The sequence below is a fragment of the Rattus norvegicus genome, chromosome 16, assembly GCF_021556685.1.
Source record: "Rattus norvegicus strain SHRSP/BbbUtx chromosome 16, alternate assembly SHRSP_T2T, whole genome shotgun sequence".
NCBI lineage: Eukaryota > Metazoa > Chordata > Mammalia > Rodentia > Muridae > Rattus > Rattus norvegicus.
This window is the reverse complement of record NC_141549.1, coordinates 53,939,629-53,966,069: the sequence shown is the minus strand read 5'-3', so window position 1 is coordinate 53,966,069 and position 26,441 is coordinate 53,939,629. Positions and strand designations below refer to the sequence as shown.

At 42.7% G+C, this 26,441-nt stretch overlaps 1 protein-coding gene and 1 long non-coding RNA gene across 4 annotated transcripts in view; both read right to left on the bottom strand.

Annotated features, from left to right (window-relative positions):
• LOC120097416 (uncharacterized) overlaps positions 1-7,233 on the bottom strand; it is a 29,615-nt gene extending 22,382 nt beyond the window's left edge. The window contains exon 1 of one of the 4 annotated variants that reach the window (XR_015639906.1): positions 7,012-7,233. This is a non-coding gene — a long non-coding RNA (uncharacterized LOC120097416). The remainder of the gene's footprint in view (positions 1-7,011) is intronic. The other 3 variants (XR_015639907.1, XR_015639908.1, XR_015639909.1) reach the window with 3 other exon arrangements.
• Erich1 (glutamate-rich 1) overlaps positions 1-26,441 on the bottom strand; it is a gene marked incomplete at its 5' end in the record, with an annotated part of 52,793,804 nt that overhangs the window by 29,698,294 nt on the left and 23,069,069 nt on the right.

Sequence of the window (26,441 nt, the reverse complement as noted above, 5' to 3'; positions counted from 1 at the left end):
TTTTCCTGTAACCTGTGCTTCCTCTAATTCAACATGTTCCTTATTTTTCTTGTGTGGGTTGGTCGGTTTGTTTGTTTTAGATTTCCTTTAATTTATGGGTATGAGCGGTTTTGCCTACTTCTGTCTCTGTGCACGACATACATGCCTGGTGCCCACAGGTAGGAAGAGGGGTGTCTGATCCCCTGGAGTTATGGAAGGTTCTGTGGGTCCTAGGAACCAGACTCAGGTCCTCTGATTTCAGAGTGTGAGTCCACAGCCTCATCGTCACCAGCTCATAGTACCTTCATATCAATTTGGGTTTCCTTACTGTCAACTGTCTCTTACACTGATGGTCCCTGAACGTTTTCCTCTCAAGCCTTTCCCTCCTGGAGCTGTCCCTTCCTTATGAGAAGAATTGTAAGGTATTATCTCAATTATGCGAGATACTAATATCTCAATAATACAGAGGTCTGCTTCTCCTTTCCCATAAGAAACTGGCACTATCTCTTTTCCTGGTCTCCCCTCTTGATTCAGTTCTCTCCCTAGATAATTTTAACACACGCCATCAGTTGTCAGCTGAAGTAAAACAAATTACTTTTCAATTTGCTCTTTTTCTCTATCTCTCTAACTTGGCCAAATATTTAAATATTCCCATCCATGACTAAGTGGATCACTATTGGATCCTGTGTCACAAGCTGTGAGGTAAAAACAAAGATAATAACAGGGAAAATGTAAGTGAGCTTGTCAGTAACTCAGGAGACCTGTCTGCCTAGAACCATTAAGAACAAAATAATATATATAATATGACTCGTCTATTGTTTGTAAAAGTTGACTCAGAATTGCAGAGGGGGAATGAGTTGTAATGTGAAAAGGGCTTTGATAAAGGGATGTTTTATACTTAACAGCAGTTATACTGGAGAATTAAGGAATTCAAACATATCCTATGTGGGAAATACCACGAAAAAAGGCACAGAAGTAAGGATATTAGAGCAATCACAGTGGCTCGATCAAGTGATCGTTGAAGCCTATGCTTCTCTAATTCACGGAATGTCGGGGGGCAGTTGAGAAGGTACCACTCTGGAAATCCGACATACTAGGTAATAGTCTAGAGGATGCTGACTTAGTGTAAAAGGAGGCTATTATAGTCTGTTATAAGTAGCGTGACGAACTTGGCAGTTGGGCGAGATCTATCTTGGTGGCCTTGCTTCATGATATCTGTGTGACTCTAGAAACTATACCTAAACTTGATGAGATTTGGTTTACTTGTAATATATGCTTAGGAGTGGCACCACCTGCAAGGCTAAAAGGTTTAAATGAGGTAAAGTCTTTAAGTCTTTTACTTAAGTGTGTGAGAAAATCTATTTCTTGAAGAGAGGTAATGAGATGTCTTGGGGCTCTCGGGCTAAGGAGAGAGGAATCAGGATGGATCTGTAGATGGGTATAAAGGAAACTGAAAGACATGGTGACTGATTTAAGAGACAAAATAGGGAAAGTCCAGATATTACACATTTAGGGAAAATTGAGAATGACATAATGGAAATCAAGAATGAGGAAGAGAGCTAGTTTGGGGGTGGGGATGATGGAGTGAGTTAGGACAGTTTCAGTTTTGATTGATAACTATGTAAAGAATATACTAGAAGCCTTGGCAAAAATGTCCAAAGTGAGTGGAAGAGAGGATTGGAACCCAAGGTCACCTAGAGTTGATAGATAGAGGTGAACTAGAATCTCATGACAAGAGATTAAGACGAGGACTAGGACTGTCAAGTAGGGGTGCGCATGGTTGGAGACCATGAGAAAGAGCGAGAAAGAGGTAAGCACAGACCACAGGAGTCAGAACAGATAAGGGATGCTCAAAGGAAACAAGAGCTGCCGTGCCCAGGGTGTAAGGGCTGGGAGAAGACTGAGGACCCAGGAAAGACTTCTCCAGTCCATTAAGTGGCATCGTGAGAGGAGCCAGGTGGAAAGAAATGGGAAGAGGCTCTCCTTTTTTGCTGGAAATAAAGTTACACAATGACTTTTTGTCACTGACAAAATATTTGTATCAGACCGGACTCTCTAGAGGAACAGAACTGATAGCATAAATATTGTAAAAGGAACGAGTATTAGATTAGCTTACACAAGAAAGGCTGGGTAGACCAACAATGGCTGCCTGAATCTTAGAATTACAGAGAGCTGGAGAGCTGCTCTTTCCACGAAGTGGAGTACTCCAGAAATGTCAATCCAACAGTGAAGACCTGGATGTTTCTGAAGGATTCTCTGATACTCGTTCAATGTTGGGAAGCTGAAGAAGCTGGAGTCTGAAGGGAGTGCAGCAACAATGGACACAATTACTCAGCTATTAAAAACAAGGACATCATGAAGTCTGCAGGCGAATGGATGGAACTAGAAAATATCCTGAGCGAGGTCATTCTGACCCAGAAAGACAAACATGGAATATATTCCCTTATAAGTGGATATTAGCCATAAAGTACAGCTAAGTCTCCTACTTTCAAGTATGCCTTTCCTCTTTACAGTCCATTCGGTTATGAATTGATAGATCAGTGTGTTAACCCTATTGATGAAGTCAGTGTCTTAGATGCAATTAACCCTCAGTAGTCACACCAGATGGGAACCAACCCTTTAACTCGTGACATGTGCATCCAGCCTGCCCTTCACCACAGGCTGGATTTGGTGACCATTTCCCATATGTGGACACTTTTTCTTTCCACCACAAAAGATCCCTAGTTCCTTAAAAAGGAATGTGGCCCCAGCTCCGGAAAAAAAAAAGAAAAAAAAAAAGAAAAGAAAAAAAAAAAGGAATGTGGCCTTGGGTATCACCTCAAATACGATAGTGACTCCCTGAGAGGAAGGACAGGCTGGCATGAAGGAAAGAAATATACAGGAAAACTCATGAAAGTTTAGGCTCTTGAAATTTCCAAAGAGGGGTTGGTTCATGACTCTTTTGGGGGAAGACAGGGACTCGCTGTGTAGCTTTGGCTGGCCCAAATCTCATTACATAGACTAAGCTGGTCTTGAGCTCACTGAGATTCCCCTGCCTCTGCTTCCCCCACCCCCACCCCCCCACCCCCGGAGCTGGGGACCGAACCCAGGGCCTTGCGCTTCCTAGGCAAGCGCTCTACCACTGAGCTAAATCCCCAACCCCCTCTGCCTCTGCTTCTTGAGTGTGGGAATTAAAGGTGTGTGCCAGCATTTCAGCCTCATGAGTTTTTAAAGGCAGACATTGATTGAGCAGAAAATACTAACTAGAGCTGTAAATGTCTGAAAAATGCAAGAGGGAAAAAATAGCATAATGTTTAACAAGATGAATCTTGGATTCAGATTACACGAATGCTACAGCTAGCGGGCAGTAACAGTACTTGACTGTAATCAAGTTGAAAATAGAAATGGCCAAAAAGAAAGAGGAACACTCCTCCATTGTTGGTGGGATTGCAAACTGGTACAACCACTCTGGAAATCAGTCTGGAGGTTCCTTAGAAAATTGGACATTGGGGTTGGGGATTTAGCTCAGTGGTAGAGCGCTTGCCTAGGAAGCGCAAGGCCCTGGGTTCGGTCCCCAGCTCCGGGAAAAAAAAAAAAAAAAAAAAGAACCTTTAAAAAAAAAAAAAGAAAATTGGACATTGAACTACCTGAGGACCCAGCTATACCTCTCCTGGGCATATACCCAAAAGATGCCCCAACATGCAACAAAAACACATGCTCCACTATGTTCATAGCAACCTTATTTATAATAGCCAGAAGCTGGAAAAAACCCAGATGCCCTTCAACAGAGGAATGGATACAGAAAATGTGGTACATCTACACAATGGAGTACTACTCAGCTATCAAAAACAATGACTTTATGAAATTCATAGGCAAATGGAATGAACTAGAAATATCGTTCTGAGTGAAGTAACTCAATCACAGAAAAACACACTTGGTGTGCCCTCACTGATAAGTGGATATTAGCCAAAAAGCTCAAATTACCCAAGATGCAATCCACAGACCACAGGAAGCTCAAGAAGGAGGATGACCAAAATGCGGATGTGCCCACTCCTTCTTAAAAGGGGAAAAAAAATCCATAGGAGGGAATATGGAAGCAAAGTTTAAATCAGTGACTGAAGGCCATCAGAGCCTGCCCCACATGTGGCCCCATATATATGCAGCCACCAAAACTAGATAAGATGGATGACGGTAGAAAATGCATGGAGAAAGGGACCGGATATAGATGTCTCCTGAGAGACACATCCAGAGCATGTCCAATACAGAGGTCAATGCTAGCAGCAAACCACTGAACTAAGAACAGGACCCTCTTGAAAGGAATTAGAGGAAGAATTGAAAGAGCTGAAGGAGCTTGCAAACCCATAAGACCAACAATGCCAACCAACCAGAGCTTCCAGGGACTAAACCACTACCCAAAGACTATATACATGGACTGACCCAGGGCTCCAAATGCATATGTAGCAGAGACTAGCCTTGTTGGTCACCAATGGAAGGGGAAGCCCTTGGTCTTGCCAAGGTTGGACCCCCAGTGTAAGGGAATATAGGGGGCAGTAAAGGGGATGTATGGGGGGAATACCCGTACAGAGGAGGGGGATGGGAGGGGATGTGGGGCTTATGGACAGGAAACCAGGAAGGGGAATAACATTTGAAATGTAAGTAAAGAAATATATCTAATAAAATTTTTTAAAAAAAGAAATGGCCACATAAAGCTATCAAAAACTTGTGCTGTATTTTATAATAATAATAATAATAATAATAATAATAATAATAATAATAATAATAATAATAGTGAGAGGTTAAAGGGTGTCTCAGTTAAAAATGTGTTCTGATCAGAAGAGTGATCTACACGGCTTAAATGGTCAGTGGCATGGAGCAGAGACAGGGGGATGCCAGCCTTCATTCAGTAGCTCAACAGGATCTCAATTTTCTGAGCTAAGTCCCTCCTGCTTAGCCTAGGTCATGAGGCGGCTATTGTCATGTGGGTTAGTTTAAAAGCCCAAGGCACAAGAGAGTGGCACCAGTCATGTTTGTTTCCTACATAAGCATTCTTGGCAGACATCTATAGATTAGAACTGTATCATACGGCCACATAGAGCTGCATAGAGAGTCAACATGTGGGCTCTGCCCTGTCCTCATTGGACACTGGCAAAAAAGGGGTTGAGTTTAGTGCCAGAGATTTCCCTCATCTCTTAACCCCACAGAAAACCTGAAGGGTAGGCATCTCTTGTACAAACGGCTGTCAGAGTAACAGAGAGTCTCTAGAAGGTAAGTATATTAACACTGTAATAAGAATGTGCATGACATAGTAAGTTGTGTGTATGTCCAAGAGGCTGAGGCAAACAAATCCTTAAAGGCAAAATGAGAAAGATTACACAGGTTGTTTTGAACCTTCTTTGGTACAAAGGTCAAGTAATAAGGGCTGTGGCAGACGAAGGTTGAAGAGGCAGCTGTCAAACGGTGTTTTATAGAAGTACCTGCTTGATTAGATCTCAGTGATCATTGTGTGATACTATAATCCCGACAAACCTTTTAGGATAGTTGGATATCAGACATATCTACGTGAATCCGCCATCCTTACTCATTATTTTTTGTTAGGAATGAACATAAATGTCTATATATTCACTCTGACTGTTTTCATAGTTCCAACGCTTTATTTATTTGATCTCTGTTCCCTACAAACACCTTACACTACACAGCCTTTAACAACAGCTCAGTTTTGCCTGTTTCCATTTACATCCATATAAATGGAATTGCGTTAGTTATACAGTGCACAGTCCCTTGGCGTGGCCTCTCGGGATCCAGATGGGAAGTGTAGCCTAAGAACGGGATAGAGGTTTTATTGTGAGAACTGAGTTAAAGACCCGATCCAGATCGAAATAGAATTGGGAGGCGACTTGCCGTTGAGACTTGAAATTATAGCTGAACGTTCCAAGTCTCTTCCCACTGGCTGAGATCATCTCAGACCACGAACAATGGCTCATTTTAAAAAGCTGTAGGATTGTCTTTCTATAGAAAAGCATGTAGGCACAAACTAACAAAATCTTGCTTGTCCATCAGGGAACTCGCAAACTCTCTAGGGTGAATCTTAGCATCCGGATCATAGGGGCTTCAGGACTTCCAAGTACAGGACTCTGTCCTATGACTATAGCCAGAAGTCACACTGCCCCAGTCATGGAAGGAGAAGCATAAGCTATGCTAGCCATCTTTTTCTTCTTCTTAGACTTAGTTTAGAAGGGGGAGGAGCAAGAGGACAGAGAAGAGGAAGAGGAGAAGAAACATACACAAAATATAACCAATAATATGAGTTATATTCCTATTACGGTTTAAATCTAAAAATGTCCCTTGAAGGTTCATGCATTAAAGCCCGGGTTGCCAGCTGGGGGCTTTGGAGAGGTCATTGGATCATGAATGTTCCAGGTGAACCCATTGATTTATCTATTGATGACTTCATACTGAATGGACTGTTGGAAGCGGGAGTCTGATCAAGGGGACTAAGTAACCTTTGGATACTTTGGGTGTGCCGCGTCCACAGACCCTTCCTCTGTATCTCTCTGTTCCAAGCTTCTGTGAAGCGAGCCGCTTCCTGGCTCTTTGCCCTTTCCTACGATGCTCTAACTCACCACAGTCCTGCATGCACAGAGTCAGGCGACCGTAAACTGAAATAGTGAGTTAAAGTAAATCCTGCATTCCCAGGTGTTTTGATGCAGTCATGGAAAAGTAACTAAAATAATCCCTTGTGGGATCCTGTCTCCTTAGTAACGGTACCAGGTCCGCGCTCACTCACCGCAAAGGCCAGCCACTCTTTCCCTGTTCGTGCACCCAGAGAAGTTTTCAGACAGTTATTTTATTGGTTTCTTTCTGTTTCCGCCAAGCCATGGCAGAGTTGTTTTCCTAAAATGTCCAGGTCAGACCACTGCCCTACTTATAAACAGTAGATCCTTAGTGCCAACACTATGAAGTACAGACTCCAGGATTTGGCAATGTTCTCCGTCACCTGGGAACTTCTGAAATTCCTCCTCAGTGTTGTAACACAAAACAAAAGAAAGAACTTACGCTGTCAGACCCTGGGATCCAAAGTGCTCTGGAATTTCCTGTCTGTCCTCCCGTTGAGATGGCTCTCATATCCCTTTCTTTCAAATCTTACTGGATCTCCCTTTCCCCACAGCCTCTGACCTGAACCTACTCACTTCAGTCTGGTGGTTTGTGAAACCACGGTTCATGTAACCTTCTGGAACTGCCCGAGGCCATTGCCTTTCTCTCCCAAGCACCTCCAGTAAATCTCATTTGAACTCTGTTCTCTAAATAGCTGTGGCAGAGAACCAAGAGGTCAGACTAGAAATCAAAGGACAGCAGACAGAGTGCTCTCTACAAAGGACAGAATCCTATCTGTGGAGTGAAGCTTATAACTGGAAGACGCTCTTTAAGAAAAAATAGAGTGTATTGCAGCTAGAGAAATGGCTCAGCAGTTCTCTTCGAGAGGACCCAAGTTCAATCCCCAGCAGCCACATAGCAGTTCACAACTCTCTGTTACTCCAGTTCTGGGGGAATCCAACATCCTCATACATGCAGGCAAAACACCAATGCATGTGAAGTAAAATAATGAATATTTTTTTAAAAAAGAAAAAATAGTATACAACCACAAATACAACATTAACAATTAAACAATTGACAATTGTTTACAAATGAATTAAAAGCTAGCAGATGTGACAAACTTAATGCAGAAAAAGTAACATAATGTTTGAAACTAAGCATCCACCTAAGGCTCTTTAATTTTATTTTGACTACATGACAATTATTTTATAGCATGTCAGGGAGTGTATAGAACGATGAGTCAGCCTCGTTCCTAGCAAGATGGACTAGTCTTATCAATACCAACTTACTGATAATTAACAGTTGCTTCTTTCAGCTTCATGATTTTTGTGGCTGCTCCCAAGGTATTATGAGACTCCAGCAAGTATCTTGTAAGTCTCCATAGGATTGAGGGCTCCCTTTTTTTTGCATTTTTATTGGATATTTTATGTATTTACATTTCAAATGTTATCCCCTCTCCCAGTCCCCCCAACCCCTCCTCACTCTGCTTCTATGAGGATGCTCCCCCTTCCACCCTACTTCTACCTCCCCATCCTGGATTTCCCCTACACTGGGGCATCGAGCTTTCACAAGACCAAGGGCCTCTCCTCCCTTTGACGCCTAACAAAGCCATCCTCTACTACAGTATGCGACTGGAGCCATGGGTCCCTCCATGTGTACTCTTTGGCTGGTGGTTTAGTCCCTGGAGCTCTGGGGAGTCTGATTGGTTGATATTGCTGTTCTTCCTATAGGGTTGCAGACTCCTTCTGCTCCTTCAGTCCTTTCTCTAACTCCTCCATTGGGGTTCCCGTGCTCAGTCCAATGGTTAGCTACAAGCATCCTCATCTGTATCAATAGGGTTCTGGCAGAGCTTCTCAGGAGTCATCCATATCAGGATCTTGTCAGCAAGCACTTCTTGGCATCAGCCAACAGTGACTGGGTTGCCCAGGTGGGGCAGTCTCTGGATGGCCTTTCCTTCCTGAAGGCTCCCTTTTGTGGTGGTTAATCTTAATTTTTTGGAGCTGAGTTCCCTCATGAGCTTGCTATCAGCACCCTCACTATGCCTAGTTTTCTGTTAGATTTGCTGGAGCCTCTGTTCATGACAAATCAAGAAAGCTCTGAGATTATTCTTCCTGTATACTCTTAAGATGTTTTTCTCCTTCACTAATGGGACCATGGACTAAGCCAAAGACTTTCTAATTATTTTTACTTAATGTATAATGTAAATTGAATTTCTGATTTTTGTATAATCTCACTGTATGTGTGTGGTCTGTGTCTAGTGTGTATTTGAGGAGTATATGTATGTAATGTATACGTATGTGTACGTATGTATATTTGCATGGATACAGGTGTGGATTCATGTGCAATGTGCGCATATACACAAGAGGTCAATAACAGCTGTCTTTCTCAATCACTTTCCATGTGACTTTTTGAGACAAGGTCATTCACTGAACATGGAGTTCACCAATCCTGCTAGACTGACTCACCAAAAAGCCCGCAGGATTCTCCTATCTCTGCCTTCTGAGTGCTGGGATTATAGGTATGCAATGTCATATCAGGTTTTTATGTGGATACTAAAGATCTAGCCCATGCACGGGTTTAATTTACTGACTTGTCTCCCTAGCCTTTGACAATTCTTTTCTTGTAATATATACTATCTGGAAAACAATTGAAAGGATTTGTGTTGCAGGCTTCACTTATAATTATATGTACTGTATAATTAACTATATTCCCAGCAAGAGAAAAGCTCTCCCTTGCTTAGGCACTTTCCTCTGCTCACAGAAATCATCACTTTGGAAGTACTTTTGAGCACACAGAAAAAATGTATACCATATGAACATATACCCTTTGCCCCAAACGGACAATTTGAGAAAATTTGCTTAGTTTATTTTTGTTGTGTTCTGTGTGTGATGTGTCTATGCTTGTATCTCTTCCTGTAACATTTGAGACTATATTGTCTGTGCCACTTTATCTAAACACTAGTTTATATTTTCTTTTTTCTTTTTTTTTTTTTTTGGTTCTTTTTTTCCGGAGCTGGGGACCGAACCCAGGGCCTTGCGCTTCCTAGGCAAGCGCTCTACCACTGAGCTAAATCCCCAACCCCTAGTTTATATTTTCTAAGAGAGAATTCATAACATAGCATAGCCATTAAATCCAGAAAAGCGTTATGCCGATATAATATTATCTAAAGTCTGTAGTCCCATTCACCAACTGCACCAGTAAAGTTTGCCATAGCAATTTCTTCTCATTACCCTCTTACTTGTGCATCTGTGATTGCCCTGCCTGATAGAAATAAATTAAGGGGGGGAATATGACTTTGGTTCATGGTTGCAGGGGTTTCTGGTTCATTGTGGTAAGGAAAACATGGCAGGCCAGCTCAGTTCTAGGTGGCAGAGCGTTTCCAGCACAGTGGGTGTCTTAGTTAGGGTTTTATTGTTGTGGTGAGACACCATGACCAAGGCAACTCTTATAAAGGACAACATTTAATTGGGGCAGGCTTACAGTTTCGGATGTTTAGTCCATTATCATCATGGAGGGTAGTGTGACAGTATCCAGGCAGACATGGTGCTGGAGGAGCCAAGAGTTTTATGTCTTGATCCAAAGGCAGCAGGAGGAGAGTGTATACCATATTGTGTGCAGTTCGAGCATATATGAGCCCTCAAAGCCCGCCTACTCGATGACACACTTCCTCTCCATCAAGGCCACTCCTAATAATGCCACTCCTAAACTCAAGGATTCAAACACATAAGTCTATGCGAACCATTCCTATTTAAGCCATCGAAGCATGCCAGGTATCGGGGAAGTCAAGCCGAGAATAACCTTCAAAGGCCTGCCCCTAAAGTCTACTTCTTCCAGTTAGCTTCAATGTGCTAATGAAGTCTACAGACTCCTAAAATCACACCACCAGGTGGGAAGCAAGAATTCAGAACTCGAGCCTGTGGGGAACATTGCAGATTCAAACCAGCACAGTGCTAAGTGCAGAAGCGGGGGCAGTATTTCACGGTTCTTTAGTCTCCTGTAATGCAGAGACATCCCTCGACTTTGTGTTTTCTCTTATGAAGCTATTTTTGTAGTACACTGTCTAGTTACCTTCCAGGACGACCTTCAGTCTTGGTTTATGGGACATTTCCTTATGAATATTTGGGCAATGATTTGGGCAGGAATGCTATAGAAGCTATGCTGTGTCATGAGCTCAGAGCCATAGTTCGTGACTTCTGGGGAGCCTTATTTAAGAGTGTGTTTCAGATAGCAAACAATCAGAAAGAGAAAGTATCTGTGGATTCCCGGAGGACTTGTGGACGTCTGGGTAAGAACCTTTGTCCTACATAAGCACAAGAGGAAACACAAAAATGTTGCCCTGTCTGCTCTTGATGTCACCTTTGATCTCTCAGTGAATGTGACCTTAGAGGTTCCTTTGCTTCTAACTCACATCTTAGTTATATTTTAATGTGAGTTTCCTCCCTTCCATTTGTTACTTGCATACTTCACATGGCTGTTTCAGATGGAAATGTGGTCACATTGTATCCCTTGAGTTACCACCCATCTCTGTCATTATAATCCATATGGCTCAAACTCATTGAACCGGGTCAATTTAGCCCTATACCCCTTTGACATGCCTTCATTTTTTATTTTACTTTTTTTGTTGATTCTTCATTTCTTTCTAAAGCAACACGATCAACTAGAAGTTCAAAGGCCTTCACATGCGTTCTCCTTGTGGGAAAAGACTCAGAGGCCAAGATGGAGATGCTGTGTGGACTCCCCGCTGCAGGAGAAGCATCATTCCTGGACCCTGCAGCAACCAGAGCTGGGCTCCAGGAGCCTCCTGCAGCGGGTAGACAGGACACACCGTGTCCTCTCACATTCTGAGTTTGGACTCCTCTACTCCCTTCCAATATCTGTAGGTTCATTCGCTTGCTGTTTGATAATGCGTTAGCACGGCTGCAGAATGGTCAGTCTTCTTTAGCACTGAAATCTAAGCCTGCTAGATACAGTTCCGATCTTATGCTTAGTATCTTTGCCATTTTTAGACTGGAAAACCATTTTTAAAACAAAACCACTTTTCTTAACTGGAGATGCATCTTCCACAGTCATTTTGATTCTTTCCAGAAAAAAAAGTTAGAGTTTTCCACACTTATTTTTTGAGTAAGTTTACTAGAATGTGGCTCACGCACCACAGCGTATAAGTCACCTATTTAAAGTGCAAAATGGAGTCCCTATTAACATATTCAAAGAATCTTCATCCGTTCCCACTCTCGACTTTCTTGTAAAAGTTTGATTGCTTCTCTTTCTTTGTTTGTGTGTATATGTGTGTGGGTGCATGAATGTGTGCACATGAGTGTGTATGTGCACAGGTATGTGTGTATGAGTGTGTGTGTGTGCGTGTGTGTATATGCATGCATGCACATATGTGGAAGTCAGATGCTAACTTTCACAAATTTATTCTTTCCTTCAACCACTGGGGCCCAGGAGTCAAACTCATTTCAGGTTTGGCACCAAGTGCATTTACCTGCTGAACCGTCTTGACACCTCTACCACAATTAATTTCTAATTTTTATTTACTCCAAAGTGAACTATGCATTCCTTAGTCATCATTCTTTAATTCCCCATCTCCCCAGGCCTAGGCAACCCTTGTGTCCCTTCTGTCTCTAGATTTGTCATTTCATATAGACAGAATTATTAAGTACTCTCTTGTGCCTGGCCTTTTTTCTTTCTTTATCATTTTTCTTTTTCTTTTCTTTCTTTCTTCCTTCCTTCCTTTCTTCCTTCCTTCCTTTCCTCCTTCCTTCCTTTCTTCCTTCCTTTCTTTCTTTTTTTTGCTTGTCTTCAAGTTTCATGGATACAGACATGTGAATAATGCTATTTTCTTGTCACTTATGAATGATATTTCATTGTATGGCTATGCCACATTTTCTTAGTCATTATTTTGACACTTAGATTTCCCCTTACATTTTGGCTTAATGGACAGTGCTGCCTGGACCATGTATGGACAGATTTTGGTGTGGACATACGTTCTCATTTCCCTGGTGTATCCTAGACATGGAATTGTTGAACCAAGTGGCACTGTGTGTAAACTCAAGAACCACCAGGCTGTTTTCTAGAGCTGCTGGTCATCTCCAGTAGCAGTGTGAAGGTTCCAGTTTCTCTACACTGTCCAAACACTGTCATCTGTGTCTTTAATTATAGCCGTACAAGAGGCATTTTGTCGTGTCCTTAATTTGCATTTCTCTAAAGGCTCTTCATATGCAGCCGGTCATTTGTATAGATTGCTTTATAGAATTACTTGTTCATGCCTGTCTATTCCTATTTTTAACTTAGAACAGTTTTGGTTGTGTCTTAATTACTCTTGTATTGCTGTGATCAAACACCATGACCAAGCTGACTTACAGAAGAAAGGGTTTTGAGAGGGGCTCTTACAGATCTGAAGTAATAAGAGTCCATCGCCGTCACTTGGGGGAGCACCTGACACCTCACAACACAAACCACAAACAGGAAGCAGAAAGCACAAACTTGAAATGCCACAAATCCTTAAACTCATGAAACTGGGCCCCCATGAACCTACTTCCTCTGTAACCCCTAAGCCTCCCAAACAGGACCACCAACTGGGACCAAGTATTTATTAAATGTCTGAAAATATGAAGGACAACATATTCAAACCACTATAGGCCATGCTCGGCTCATTGAATTACATAGGAAGGGTTAGCTTGTTAATTCCCATGAGGGGCAGGCTCTGAAAGGCTGTTCCTTCAGTCTTTGCTACAAACTTTGCCTCCATATCCCCTCCTCTGGATATTTTTGTCCCCTTTTAAGAAGGAGTGAAGCATCCACACTTTGGTTGTCTTCTTCTTCAGCTTCACGTGGTCTGTGGATTGTATCTTGGGGAATTTGAGATTTTGGGCTAATATTCACTTATCAGTGAGTGCATACCATGTGTGTTTTTCTGTGATTTGGTTACCTCACTCAGGATGATATGTTCTAGTTCAATCCATTTGTCTATGAATTTCATGTAGTCATTGTTTTTAATAGCTGAGTAGTACTCCATTGTGTAGATGTACCACATTTTCTGTATCCATTCCTCTGTTGAAGGGCATCTGGGTTCTTTCCAACTTCTGGCTACTATAAATAAGGCTGTTATGAACATAGTGGAGCATGTGTCTTTGTATCTTTTAGGTATATGCCCAGGAGAGGTATAGCTGGGTCCTCAGGTAGTGGAATGTCCAATTTTCTGAGGAACCTCCAGACTGATTTCCGGAGTGGTTGTACCAGTTTGCACTCCCACCACATCCTCTTTCTCCACATCCTCGCCAGCATCTGTTGTCACCTGAGTTTTTGATCTTAGCCATTCTGACTGGTGTGAGGTGGAATCTCAGGGTTATTTTGATTTGTATTTCCATGATGACTAAGGATGTTGAACATTTCTTTAGGTGTTTCTCAGCCATTCGACATTCCTCAGCTGAGAATTCTTTGTTTAGCTCTGTATCTCATTATTAATAGGGTTATTTGTCTCTCTGGAGTGTAACTTCTTGAGTTCTTTGTATATTTTGGATATAAGCCCTCTCTCAGGTATAGGATTGGTAAAGATCTCTTCCCAATCTGTTGGCTGAAGTTTTATCCTAATGACAGTGTCCTGTGCCTTACAGAAGCTTTGCAGTTTTATGAGGTCCCATTTGTCGATTCTTGATCTTAGAGCATAAACCATTGGTGCTTTGTTCAGGAAATTTTCCCCAGTGCCCATATGAGTTTATACAGTGTAGACATAAAGCTGACTTTGAAAAAATATACTGTTCTTCTATCTTCAATTTTACTAAACCTCTTTCATTTTAACTTCTGTTTGTGAGTTGAATATGTGACATATTAACATTTGTTTTGATAAGCCAGCTGGGTGGTGATGGCACACACCTTTAATTCTGCCACTCAGGAAACAGAGGCAGGTGAATCTCTCTGAGTTCAAGGTTAGCCTGGTCTACAGAGTGAGATTCAGGATATCCAGGACTTGAAAAACCATAAAAAATTCAAAAGATAAAAATTATATTTTAAAGTATTATTCTTATCATTTTATGTCTCCTGAGTAGAAAAATTCTGCACACGAGTCTCTAGAGATGTATTTACTTTATTTTTCTACCTGTCTTAGTCAGGGTTTCTACTGCTGTGATGAAACACCATGACCAGAAGCAAGGTGGGGAAGAAGGGATATTTGGCTTTCACCTCCACATCGGTTCATCACTGAAGAAAGTCAGGGCAGGAACCCAGAGGCAGAAGCTGATGCAGAGGCCACAGAGGCTGTTTACTGACTTGCTCATCAGGATTTGCTCATCAGTACTGCTTTCCTATATACCTCCAGGACTGCCAGCCTAAGGCTGGCACCACCCACAGTGGGCTGGGTCTTCCCCATTGATCACTAATTAAGAAAATGCCCTACAGGTTTGTCCCTTCTCTCAGATGACTCTCTGCAGCCCCATTGTGTATCTCGGTTAAAGCACCATGTGCTGCACCAAAAATCTCTAGGACAGAAAGAAGCAAACGCACCCAGGAGGAGGAGGAGGAGGCAGAAATAATCAAACTCAGAGCTGAAATCAACCAAGTAGAAACAAAACAGACCATACAAAGAATCAACAGAACCAAAAGCTGGTTCTTTGAGAAAATCAACAAGATAGATAAACCTTAGCCAGACTAACGAGAGGACACAGAGAGTGTGTCCAAATTAACAAAATCAGAAATGAAAAGGGAGACATAACTACAGAATCAGAGGAAATTCAAAAAATCATCAGATCCTACTATAAAAGCCTATATTCAACAAAACTTGAAAATCTGCAGGAAATGGACAATTTCCTAGAGAGATACCAGGTACCTAAGTTAAATCAGGAACAGATAAACCATTTACACAACCCCATAACTCCTAAAGAAATAGAAGCTGTCATTAAAGGTCTCCCAACCAAAAAGAGCCCAGGTCCAGATGGGTTTAGTGCAGAATTCTATCAAACCTTCATAGAAGACCTCATACCAATATTATCCAAACTATTCCACAAAATTGAAACAGATGGAGCCCTACCGAATTCCTTCTACGAAGCCACAATTACTCTTATACCTAAACCACACAAAGACCCAACAAAGAAAGAGAACTTCAGACCAATTTCCCTTATGAATATCGACGCAAAAATACTCAATAAAATTCTGGCAAACCGAATTCAAGAGCACATCAAAACAATCATCCACCATGATCAAGTAGGCTTCATCCCAGGCATGCAGGGATAGTTTAATATACGGAAAACCATCAACGTGATCCATTATATAAACAAACTCAAAGATAAAAACCACATGATCATTTCATTAGATGCTGAGAAAGCATTTGACAAAATTCAATACCCCTTCATGATAAAAGTCCTGAAAAGAATAGGAATTCAAGGCCCATACCTAAACATAGTAAAAGCCATATACAGCAAACCAGTAGCTAACATTAAACTAAATGGAGAGAAACTTGAAGCAATCCCACTAAAATCAGGGACTAGACAAGGCTGCCCACTCTTTCCCTACTTATTCAATATAGTTCTTGAAATTCTAGCCAGAGCAATCAGACAACAAAAGGAGATCAAAGGGATACAGATTGGAAAAGAAGAAGTCAAAATATCACTATTTGCAGATGATCTGATAGTACACTTAAGTGACCCCAAAAGTTCCACCAGAGAACTACTAAACCTGATAAACACCTTCAGCAAAGTGGCTGGGTATAAAATTAACTCAAATAAATCAGTAGCTTTCCTCTACACAAAAGAGAAACAAGCCGAGAAAGAAATTAGGGAAACGACACCCTTCATAATACTCCCAGATAATATAAAATACCTCGGTGTGACTCTAACCAAGCAAGGGAAAGATCTGTATGATAAGAACTTCAAGCCTCTGAAGAAAGAAATTGAAGAAGATCTCAGAAGATGGAAAGATCTCCCATGCTCATGGGTTGGCAGGATTAACATAGTAAAAATGGCCATTTTACCAAAAGCGATCTACAGATTCAATGCAATCCCTATCAAAATACCAATCCAATTCTTCAGAGAGTTAGACAGAACAATTTGCAAATTCATCTGGAATAACAAAAAACCCAGGATAGCTAAAACTATCCCCAACAATAAAAGGACTCCCGGGGGAATCACTATCCCAACTCAAGCAGTATTACAGAGCAATAGTGATAAAAACTGCATGGTATTGGTACAGAGACAGACAGATAGACCAGTGGAATAGAATTGAAAACCCAGAAATGAACCCATACACCTATGATCACTTGATTTTTGACAAAGGAGCCAAAACCATCCAATGGAAAAAGATAGCATTTTCAGCAAATTGTGCTGGTTCAACTGGAGGTCAACATGTAGAAGAATGCAGATCGATCCATTCTTATAACCCTGTACAAAGCTTAAGTCCAAGTGGATCAGGCACCTGCACATGAAAACCAGATACACTCAAACTAATAAAAGAAAAAGTGGGGAAGAATCTTGAACACCTGGGCACTGGAGAAAATTTCCTGAACAAAACACCAATGGCTCATGCTCTAAGATCAAGAATCGACAAATGGGATCTCATAAAACTGCAAAGTTCTGTAAGGCAACAAAGGACACTGTTGTTAGGACAAAATGGCAACCAACAGATTGGGAAAAGATCTTTACCGGGGTTGGGGATTTAGCTCAGCGGTATTGCACTTGCCTAGCGAGCGCAAGGCCCTGGGTTCGGTCCCCAGCTCCGAAAAAAAGAAAAAAAAAAAGATCTTTACCAATCCTACAACTGATAGAGGGCTTATATCTAAAATATACAAAGAACTCAAGAAGTTAGACCACAGGGAGACAAATAACCCTATTAAAAATGGGGTTCAGAGCTAAACAAAGAATTCACAGCTGAGGAATGCCGAATGGCTGAGAAACACCTAAAGAAATGTTCAACATCTTTAGTCATAAGGGAACTGCAAATCAAAACAACCCTGAGATTTCACCTCACACCAGTGAGAATGGCTAAGATCAAAAACTCAGGTAACAGCAAATGCTGGCGAGGATGCGGAGAAAGAGGAATACTCCTCCATTGTTGGTGGGATTGCAGACTGGTACGACCATTCTGGAAATCAGTCTGGAGGTTCCTCAGAAAATTGGACGTTGAACTGCCTGAGGATCCAGCTATACCTCTCTTGGGCATATACCCAAAAGATGCCCCAACATATAAAAAAGACACATGCTCCACTATGTTCATCGCAGCCTTATTTATAATAGCCAGAAGCTGGAAAGAACCCAGATGCCCTTCAACAGAGGAATGGATACAGAAAATGTGGTACATCTACACAATAGAATATTACTCAGCTATCAAAAACAATGACTTCATGAAATTCATAGGCAAATGGATGGAACTGGAAAATATCATCCTGAGTGAGGTAACCCAATCACAGAAAAACACACATGGTATGCACTCATTGATAAGTGGCTATTAGCCCAAATGCTCAAATTACCCTAAATGCACAGAACACATGAAACTCAAGAAGGATGACCAAAATGTGAATGCTTCATTCATTCTTTAAAAGGGGAATAAGGATACCCTTGGGAGGGAATAGGGAGGCAAAGTTTAGAACAGAGCCTGAAGGAACACCCATTCAGAACCTGCTCCACATGTGGCCCATACCTACACAGCCACCAAACTAGATAAGATGGATGAAGCAAAGAAGTGCAGGCCGACAAGAAACAGATGTAGATCTCTCCTGAGAGACACAGCCAGAATACAGCAAATCCATAGGCGAAGGCCAGCAGCAAACCACTGAATTGAGAACGAGATCCCCATTGAAGGAATTTGAGAAAGGACTGGAAGAGCTTGAAGAGGCTTGAGACCCCATATAAACAACAATGCCAACCAACCAGAGCTTCCAGGGACTAAGCCACTACCCAAAGACTATACATGGACTGACCCTGGACTCTGACCTCATAGGTAGCAATGAATATCCTAGTAAGAGCACCAGTGGAAGGGGAAGCCCTTGGTCCTGCCAAGACTGAACCCCCAGTGAGCGTGATTGTTGTGGGGAGGGCAGTAATGGGGGGAGGATGGGAAGGGGAACAACCACATAGAAGGGGAGGGGGAGGGGTTAGGGGGATGTTGGCCAGGAAACCGGGAAATGGAATAATAATCGAAATGTAAATAAAGAAATACCCAAGTTAATAAAGATGAAAAAAAAAGTATCATGTGCTGGACTTTGCCATTATGATAGGGAGTCAATCGGTAAGCTTAGGAGGATTTTGGGAAATTACTTCTATTCTAAAAGCTGTATGTGAAATTTCTTGAAGGCCTTCAAAGCCAAATGTATCCATAACTCAGTTTTCCCTTAAGTGGACCTCCAGAGCGCCCACAACCACTCCAGTGACAGCCAGTGGAGAAGTGTGATGGATAAAGGTCTGAAATGAAAGGGTGCCTGGGGTTTAACCAATTGTCATTAAAGATAGCTCACTCCTGAAAAATTACCAAACGTACGACCGTGTGAGCACTGTTACAGGAAGAAAGGGTCAGTGCTAGTACAAAGATTCACGGTTTAAACTTCACTAAAGCCATCGAAATCCACCCTCAGATGACCCATGCTCCAGTGGATGGTCTCACCTCGTGAAACTGGATTTGGTGGGCTATTAAAAAAACCAAGCTAAATAAATAAATAAATAAATAAATAAATAAATAAATAAATAAATAAATAAAATCAATCTTAGGACCTATTCAACAGGAAGGAAATCATACCTAGTACTGAAAACCTACCCAGGGCTAGTGAAGTCAAGGCGCTTGGAGGAAAACCTACAGCTACCATTTTACTAAGCCAGCACAACCCCTAAGTATGCTAGAAATATTTGTCCTTACACCCACGGATAAATGTAGTAATCACCAGGGAATGTCGTGGAAGAGCAGGCAGAAAGCTTGTAAGAGCCAGAGGATCATGGAATTTGCCATGAGGTTGTGTGTTCCCGAAATGTGAGACGTTGACCCTACACAAAGAACACTAGCAACTAAAGATGTCGAGATAGGGAGAGAGAGTCTTTACCAGGGAAGAGCTCACCACATGGTCAGCCCTGGAACTTATACACACAAGGAACATTGTACAGACCGAGCAGGTTGTATTCATTATTTAGGCACACTCATACACATGTGCACATATATGCACAAGTGTGCACGCACACACACACACACACACACACACACACACACACACACACTCCTATGTAACACTACTTAATGAAATGGACTCCATGATCTGAAAGGCGAGACAAATGGGAATATTTGGAGAGAGAAAAAAGCAAGGGAAAATGGTTTAATTCATTTTGTTTTGTTTTGTTTTGTTTTTTTAAGATAGGGTTTCTCTATGTAGTCCTGGCTTTCCTAGACTCCCTTTGTAGACCAGGCTGGCCTCAAACTCACAGAGATCCACCTGCCTCTGCCTCCCAAGTGCTGGGATTAAAAAGCAGGTGCCATCATGCCTGGCCTGATTTAATTATTTTATAATCTCAAAAAATACAAGAATTTTTAAATTACAAAAGCAAAAAGATGGCTCAGCAGTTAAGAGCACTTCCTGCTCGGGGGGGAGAGCACCCAGCACCCACATGGCGGCTCACAACCATCCAAAATTCCACTTCCAGGGATCCAACCCCCTCTTCTGATCTCTGAAGGCACCAGCCAGCGCCCAGGAGGTATCCAGACATACATAAAAGCAAAAACCTCAAGCATGTACAGTAAGCAAATATAAATTCAGCTTTTTACAAAGTAACAGAAACGTTCTTACTTTGCATCTTGACTTTGTCTCCTTATTTGCAAAATAAGAATAGTACTTGGCATCTTTGTCAAATCCAGCAACATTTTGACAGATAGTGAAGTTTCATGGGGATCTTCGATTGTTTGACGATCTTTTAATACTAAGGATTGAACCCAGGGCTTTGCACATGCTTGGTAAGCACTCCTCCTCCGAGCTACACTTCCCAACCCAAATGCTATGCGTGTTTAAAAAATATTATTTAATGAACCATTACAGTTTATTCTCTTTTACATTGAGGTGAGTAGGTGGTTTTTTACTTTCCTGTGTTTTGACAGGTGTTACTGTGCAGCCATATTAACCTTGATGTTGTGATCCTCCCAAGTGCTAGCACTACAGATGTGGACCACCACACCTGGTCCTGTGTGTCCTTTCAAGAGTTCCCACAAGAGAGTTTCCCTTTCCAATTCTCCTTACAGTTATGGTTTCATTCAACCTCTGGGTTAGACCACCTCTCTTTAAGTTCAAGTAGACTCATTATCACAGTGACTCTCAAACCTGAGTCACTCTAACATGGGTCTCTTGAAACACTTGAAACACATCACTATGAGGAAGCACAGAGTGTGGACAAACCACATAAGAACACATGGCTGCTGGGGCTGGGGATTTAGCTCAGTGGTAGAGCGCTTACCTAGGAAGCGCAAGGCCCTGGGTTCGGTCCCCAGCTCCGAAAAAAAGAACCAAAAAAAAAAAAAAAAAAAAAAAAAAAAGAACACATGGCTGCTTCCGACTTGCAGCCACGGAAGGAAGCTACCTTGAGTGTGGGTCCACACTGTGGGGAAACCGAGACAAGTTGTAGATCATAAGCAAAACAAAGAATGGTTGTTAAAAGCCTTTCGACTTTAGTTTGTTCCACAGTGGAAGAAGAGAGAATCATAATCTCTCTTCCCAACTAAGCCCCTCTCTGCTCAACCAAAGCAAACCTCTCCTTGTTCATGAGCACACTTGGCAAAAATTCTACACAGCTGAATCTTTTCTTGTGTTATTTCTTCCACCAGAATGTCCTCTTACACATGCATTCTTAAGGGCTCACTCAGATGCCATTCCTGCCATGCTCTCCGAATTCTTGGGATTAGTTTGGGTATCTTCTTACTCTAAAATGTTAGAGAACTTTGTCCTTAGCACGTCCAGCACTTACTGCCCAGGCTGACATTCAATATATTTATCAGCTGGCAACAGCCAAATACTGACTGCTCAAAAGAGAAGTCTCCTGGGTGATCACACACCCTCTGCCCTGAAGCAGAGCTGGTTTCAGACATTCTCAACCACTCTGCTAACTCAGAAGCACCTTTGCACCAGGAGACCGCTGATATTTTAGTGTCCACGTCTTTGATGGAAATCATGTTGTTGTTGTTGTTGTGGCTGCTGCTGCTGTTAGTTTTTCTGGACATAAACTCAATATATTATTTTTTTAAGATTTATTTATTTATTATATATAAATACACTGTAGCTGTCTTCAGACACACCAGAAGAGGGCATCAGATCCTATTACAGATGGTTGTGAGCCACCATGTGGTTGCTGGGAATTGAACTCAGGACCTCTGGAAGAGCAGCCAGTGCTCTTAACTGCTGAGCCATCTCTCCAGCCCTCAACATATTATTTTATGAACAGTTTGTTGGGAGGCTAAGGAAGATCATGAGTTCATCACTAGCCTGGTTTACATAGTAAATTTGAAGCAGAGATTAACTCACAGTAAAACCCTGTCTCGAAGAAACAGGCAGCAAAAAAGATCACTCCAGAAATAAAGACCAGGAAGGAGCTGTAACTCAAAATTGCGGTGACTGAGAAAGATTCTCACGGTAGGATTACTGAGTCACAAGACTCTGACAGCTCTTGGGTTACCTCGCTGTTTGTTAACTGCTGTCTGCAAGAGTCAGGGAAGACTAGAAAGGAAGGACTACAGACTCAGGCTCCCACCCCTGCACATTCTGAGTGAGTGGGTCTGGGTGGATTGAGGAAATCTAGAAAGAAAAAAGAAAAAAGAAAGAAGGAAAGGAAGGAAGGAAGGAAAAGGAAAAGGAAAAGAAAGGAAAGGAAGAAGGAAGGAAGAACAAAAAACATCCGCTTAAAATTTTAACTTTTTTTCTTTGGAGGTTTCATTTTGTGTTTTGACTCACTTACAGGCCTTAAACTCATGGCCATCCTCCTGCCTCTGCCTCCCAAGTGCTGGGATTGCGCCTGGGATTATACATTGGAGATAATTTTAGCATTTTTAACTGACAATATTTGCACATACTTATGAGGTACCACATGATCTTTCAGTAAATGCATATTTTATATAAAGATCAAATAGGTGGGGTTGGGGATTTAGCTCAGTGGTAGAGCACTTGCCTAGCAAGAACAAGGCCCTGGGTTCAGTCCCCAGCTCCGGGAAAAAAAGAAAAGAAAAAAAAGATCAAATAGGTTAGACAGTTCTCTCTTTAAACATTTATCATTTCTTTGTGGTGAAAATATTTAAAATCACCTTTCTTCTGGCTGTTTTGAAATAAACCACGTCCCACCCCCCACCCCCAGCCCCCCACTTCTCTACCCCCCACCCACCCCCCAACCTCATCCCCCGCATCCCCTACCCCCCCACCCCCACCAACCCCACTGTGCTATAGAAAGACTGCATCCCCTTCCATTTTGCTTGGTTTTGCAGTAGCTGGGATCCAGCCCAGGATGTCCTGTTTATCAGGTGAGCCCTCTACCACTGGGCTACATCCTCAACCCAGGGCACTTCCTTCTTCCAAGGCTCCCTCAGTAACATCACTGCTGCAGTTCACGGGCTGCACATTCAGAACCCCTGGGGTGCCGGTCACTGCTCAATTAGTGTCTCCTTTGTTCCTTCAGGCTGTAGACCCATGCCCTTTGAACTGGCGCATGGACTGCCATGGGGGCGGTCAAAGTAACCTTGTCAGAAGTAAAGAACAAAAGGGAAAGCCTGCTCACCAGGGCTGGGAGTGAAAGGAGAAATCCCTGCCACTTCAATCCATGGGTGGTGGCAAGAAAAAAAAAAAAAAGATTAAACACTTCATAAGATCAACAAGGGGGTGGTGTATCCAGGCTGGGGCGGCTTCTGTCTGGGGGTGTGCACTCTCAGATGGGGTGATGTATTTCCTCACTGTCGCGTTATTAATGGTGTGACTCACTCCTCTCTTGGGAGCCTCCGCCCTTGTCTCCCTGGTTTCTTCTACCAGTGTGACATCTAATTTCTGATTGCATCCTCAGGGCTGAGCTGAGTTTCTAACGCAAGCTCATCTACTCGCCTCTCCTTTTTTCTCGGGGTCGAATCAAGCCAGTTCTAACTCCCTTGGCCGGCCATTTAGAAATAACCCACAGAGCCATAGGTGCTTTGCTCTCCCGATCCTTTGGCATCCATCCGTGTGAGCGTTCTGAGTGAGCGAGCCTGCCTGGGAGCTGGGTCTCAGAGAGGCAAGCACAGCCTATTATTGCTCACCTCTCCTCCTCTCGGGTGTGCTGCAGCCTCTCTGCACTGTGAATAAACTTGAATAAACACCAAGGGCTGTCTCTGAACGGAAGCCACCAGTAGCTCCCTTATCTTAGAAGCAGAAAAGTGAAGGAACAGGGTGAAACTGCTGACTGGCCACACTGATCACCAGCTGGGACTTAATGTGCAATCTGCAGAATATGACTCTTGTAAGAATTTTAAGCCTTTCCGAAATAATCTTCATCTTCCCCGATCTTTGTGAATTTTAAAAGCTTTATAAATATCTGCCAAGAATGTAGTGGATACAGCAGCCAGTAGCTGGGTCACTGAGACCACTGTACAGTTGGAATACTTGAACTAGCATGCTGGATTGATCGATGATTGACTGATATTGACTGAAACGGGACCTCACGATGTGGGTTGACTGACCTAGAACCTGCTATATAAACTGGGCTGTCCTCAAACTCACTGAGATCCACCTGTCTCTGCCTTCCATGTTCAGTGGAATGAAATGTGTGTACTACCACACACACCGGCAGCATTCAGTACTGTATAAAAAAATATAAGGACCCGGAGATGGGCTCATCTCTGTCATTGTCATGGAGGCTCTGTACTAGTTTTGATTTCAGTTGCTTCGATAGACACCATGACCAAAACCATAGAGAGGTGTTTATTTGACTTACAGGTTATACTCTATCACTAAGGGAAACTGAGGTAGGAACTCAGCTGCTTACTGGCTTGCTTCCCAGGGCTTGCTCAGCTTGCTTTCCTTCACAAGCCCGCACCACCTGCCCAGGGGATGGTTCTGCCCACAGTGGACTGTGGACCATCCCCAGTCAATCATTAATCAAGGAAAAGTATCACAAACAGGTCAGTCTGATGGAGGCACTTCCTCCACTCAGGTTCTCTCTTCCCTGGTGACTCTATTTTGTATTAAGTTGACAAACTCATAACCAGTACAGTCTCTTTACAGCAAAACACTGGAATTGTTCTCATTTAATAATTTAATCATGCCATTAATAATTGTGCGCTGTGGTGCTGGGAACATAGCTCACTAATAGAGTGCTTGCCTAACATGTTCAAGGTCCTGGGGTTGAAGCCTAGCACTGGGGGTAGGGGAAGCTTACGTTGTATAAAATATTATCATATGAGGTCATTTCACTCTACACAACACTGTAAGACAATTACTGTTTTAAAACGAAGAGACGTAGGCTCAGAGATTTGGTGCCATGCATTGAATATGCCCACCAAAACACATGCTGAAATTCAATCCCCATCAAAAGCTACTAAGAAATGATGCCAATGGAGAGTTTGTGGATCGACACGTCAGCGGGATACCTCAAGAACCGATTGGTTGGAAACGCCAGACCAGGGCCTCTGGGGTACACCTGCTAACCCTGTCCTAGGAGCCTGTGACCCCTGTGTGCCCTCATACTCATTGCTGTGTCCACACTGGACTGCAGACCACAAGAGCAGCTTCCTGACATACACGAGACACCTTGTGCTTCTCTGCAAAGTTCCCACCAGCAAAGGTCCTGACCAGAACCAGCCCTCCTACTTCCCACCCTCCAGAAGCATGGGCAGAATAAACTTTTGGATGTTTTTTAATAAATTGCCTAGTCTGAGCCTGACATTCAGTTATAGCAATAGAAACAGACATTCATTGATTCATGTAGGATCGTGTGGCTATAAATCATTATAGATCAAGGCTGGAAGCCAATGCCAGGGCATCTTATACCATGGTGGAGAATGCTTGCTCTATGCATGTGTGAAGGGAGGAGGGGCCATGCAAATTCTCTCTGAGACAACCTGAGCATGAGCTTGGGAAATGGTTAGCACCAAGGTGCTCTTTGAGAGAGCTCCAACCCCTCCTGACAACCAGGGGATTGCCATGTCATATCTGAGGTCTTCTCTACATAGCAGTCTGAGGGAATCCCAACTTTCTCTAGTTCCCTACCAAAATTCTCAACTTCGACTCCTCAGAGACTCCAGGTGGACACATCCTGTCTCAGCCTGAGCTTTGGAGGTCCCTAGAGGCCAGGCAGACTTCCACAAAGCATGCCAGGGATGTCCTGAATCATCTCTCTTTGAACTTGGAAGATTCTGTTAGGCAGGGGGAACAAGGCATAGAAAATGACTGTGCTATAGACACATGTATGCACAGTCTCTTGGCATGGACAAAGAGGACACTTGCCCCTAATGGCGGTTCCCCCACAAAGCATATCTCACTGTTCTGTATCCACTTTAGGCTCTGAGAGTCAAAGTTTGCTTTTGATATTTGTGTGCACGTGTGTGTGTGTGTGTGTGTGTGTGTGTGTGTGTGTGTGTGTGTGTGTGCTGATGCATACAATCATGTGTGCACCTGTGGAGCCCAGTGGTCTTCTCTTACCCTTATTTTGGGACAGAGCATGTCACTGCACCTGGGCTTGCTGATTGGCTAGGCCAGCTGCCAGCAAATTCCTAGGATGTGGCTGTCGCTGCCTATTCCGGCACTGTGGTTATAGATGAGTTCTGCTTGCATGAGGCTTCTGTGTGGGCGCTGGGGCTAACAAACTCAGATCTTTATGCCAGTGTGGCAAGCCCCCTGAGCCATCTCCCCAGCCCTGTTAAGATCTGTTTTTGTTGACCTTTGAACTGTACATTATGAGGAAGAGATAGCCTGCCATGTGACACTCTTATTAAAC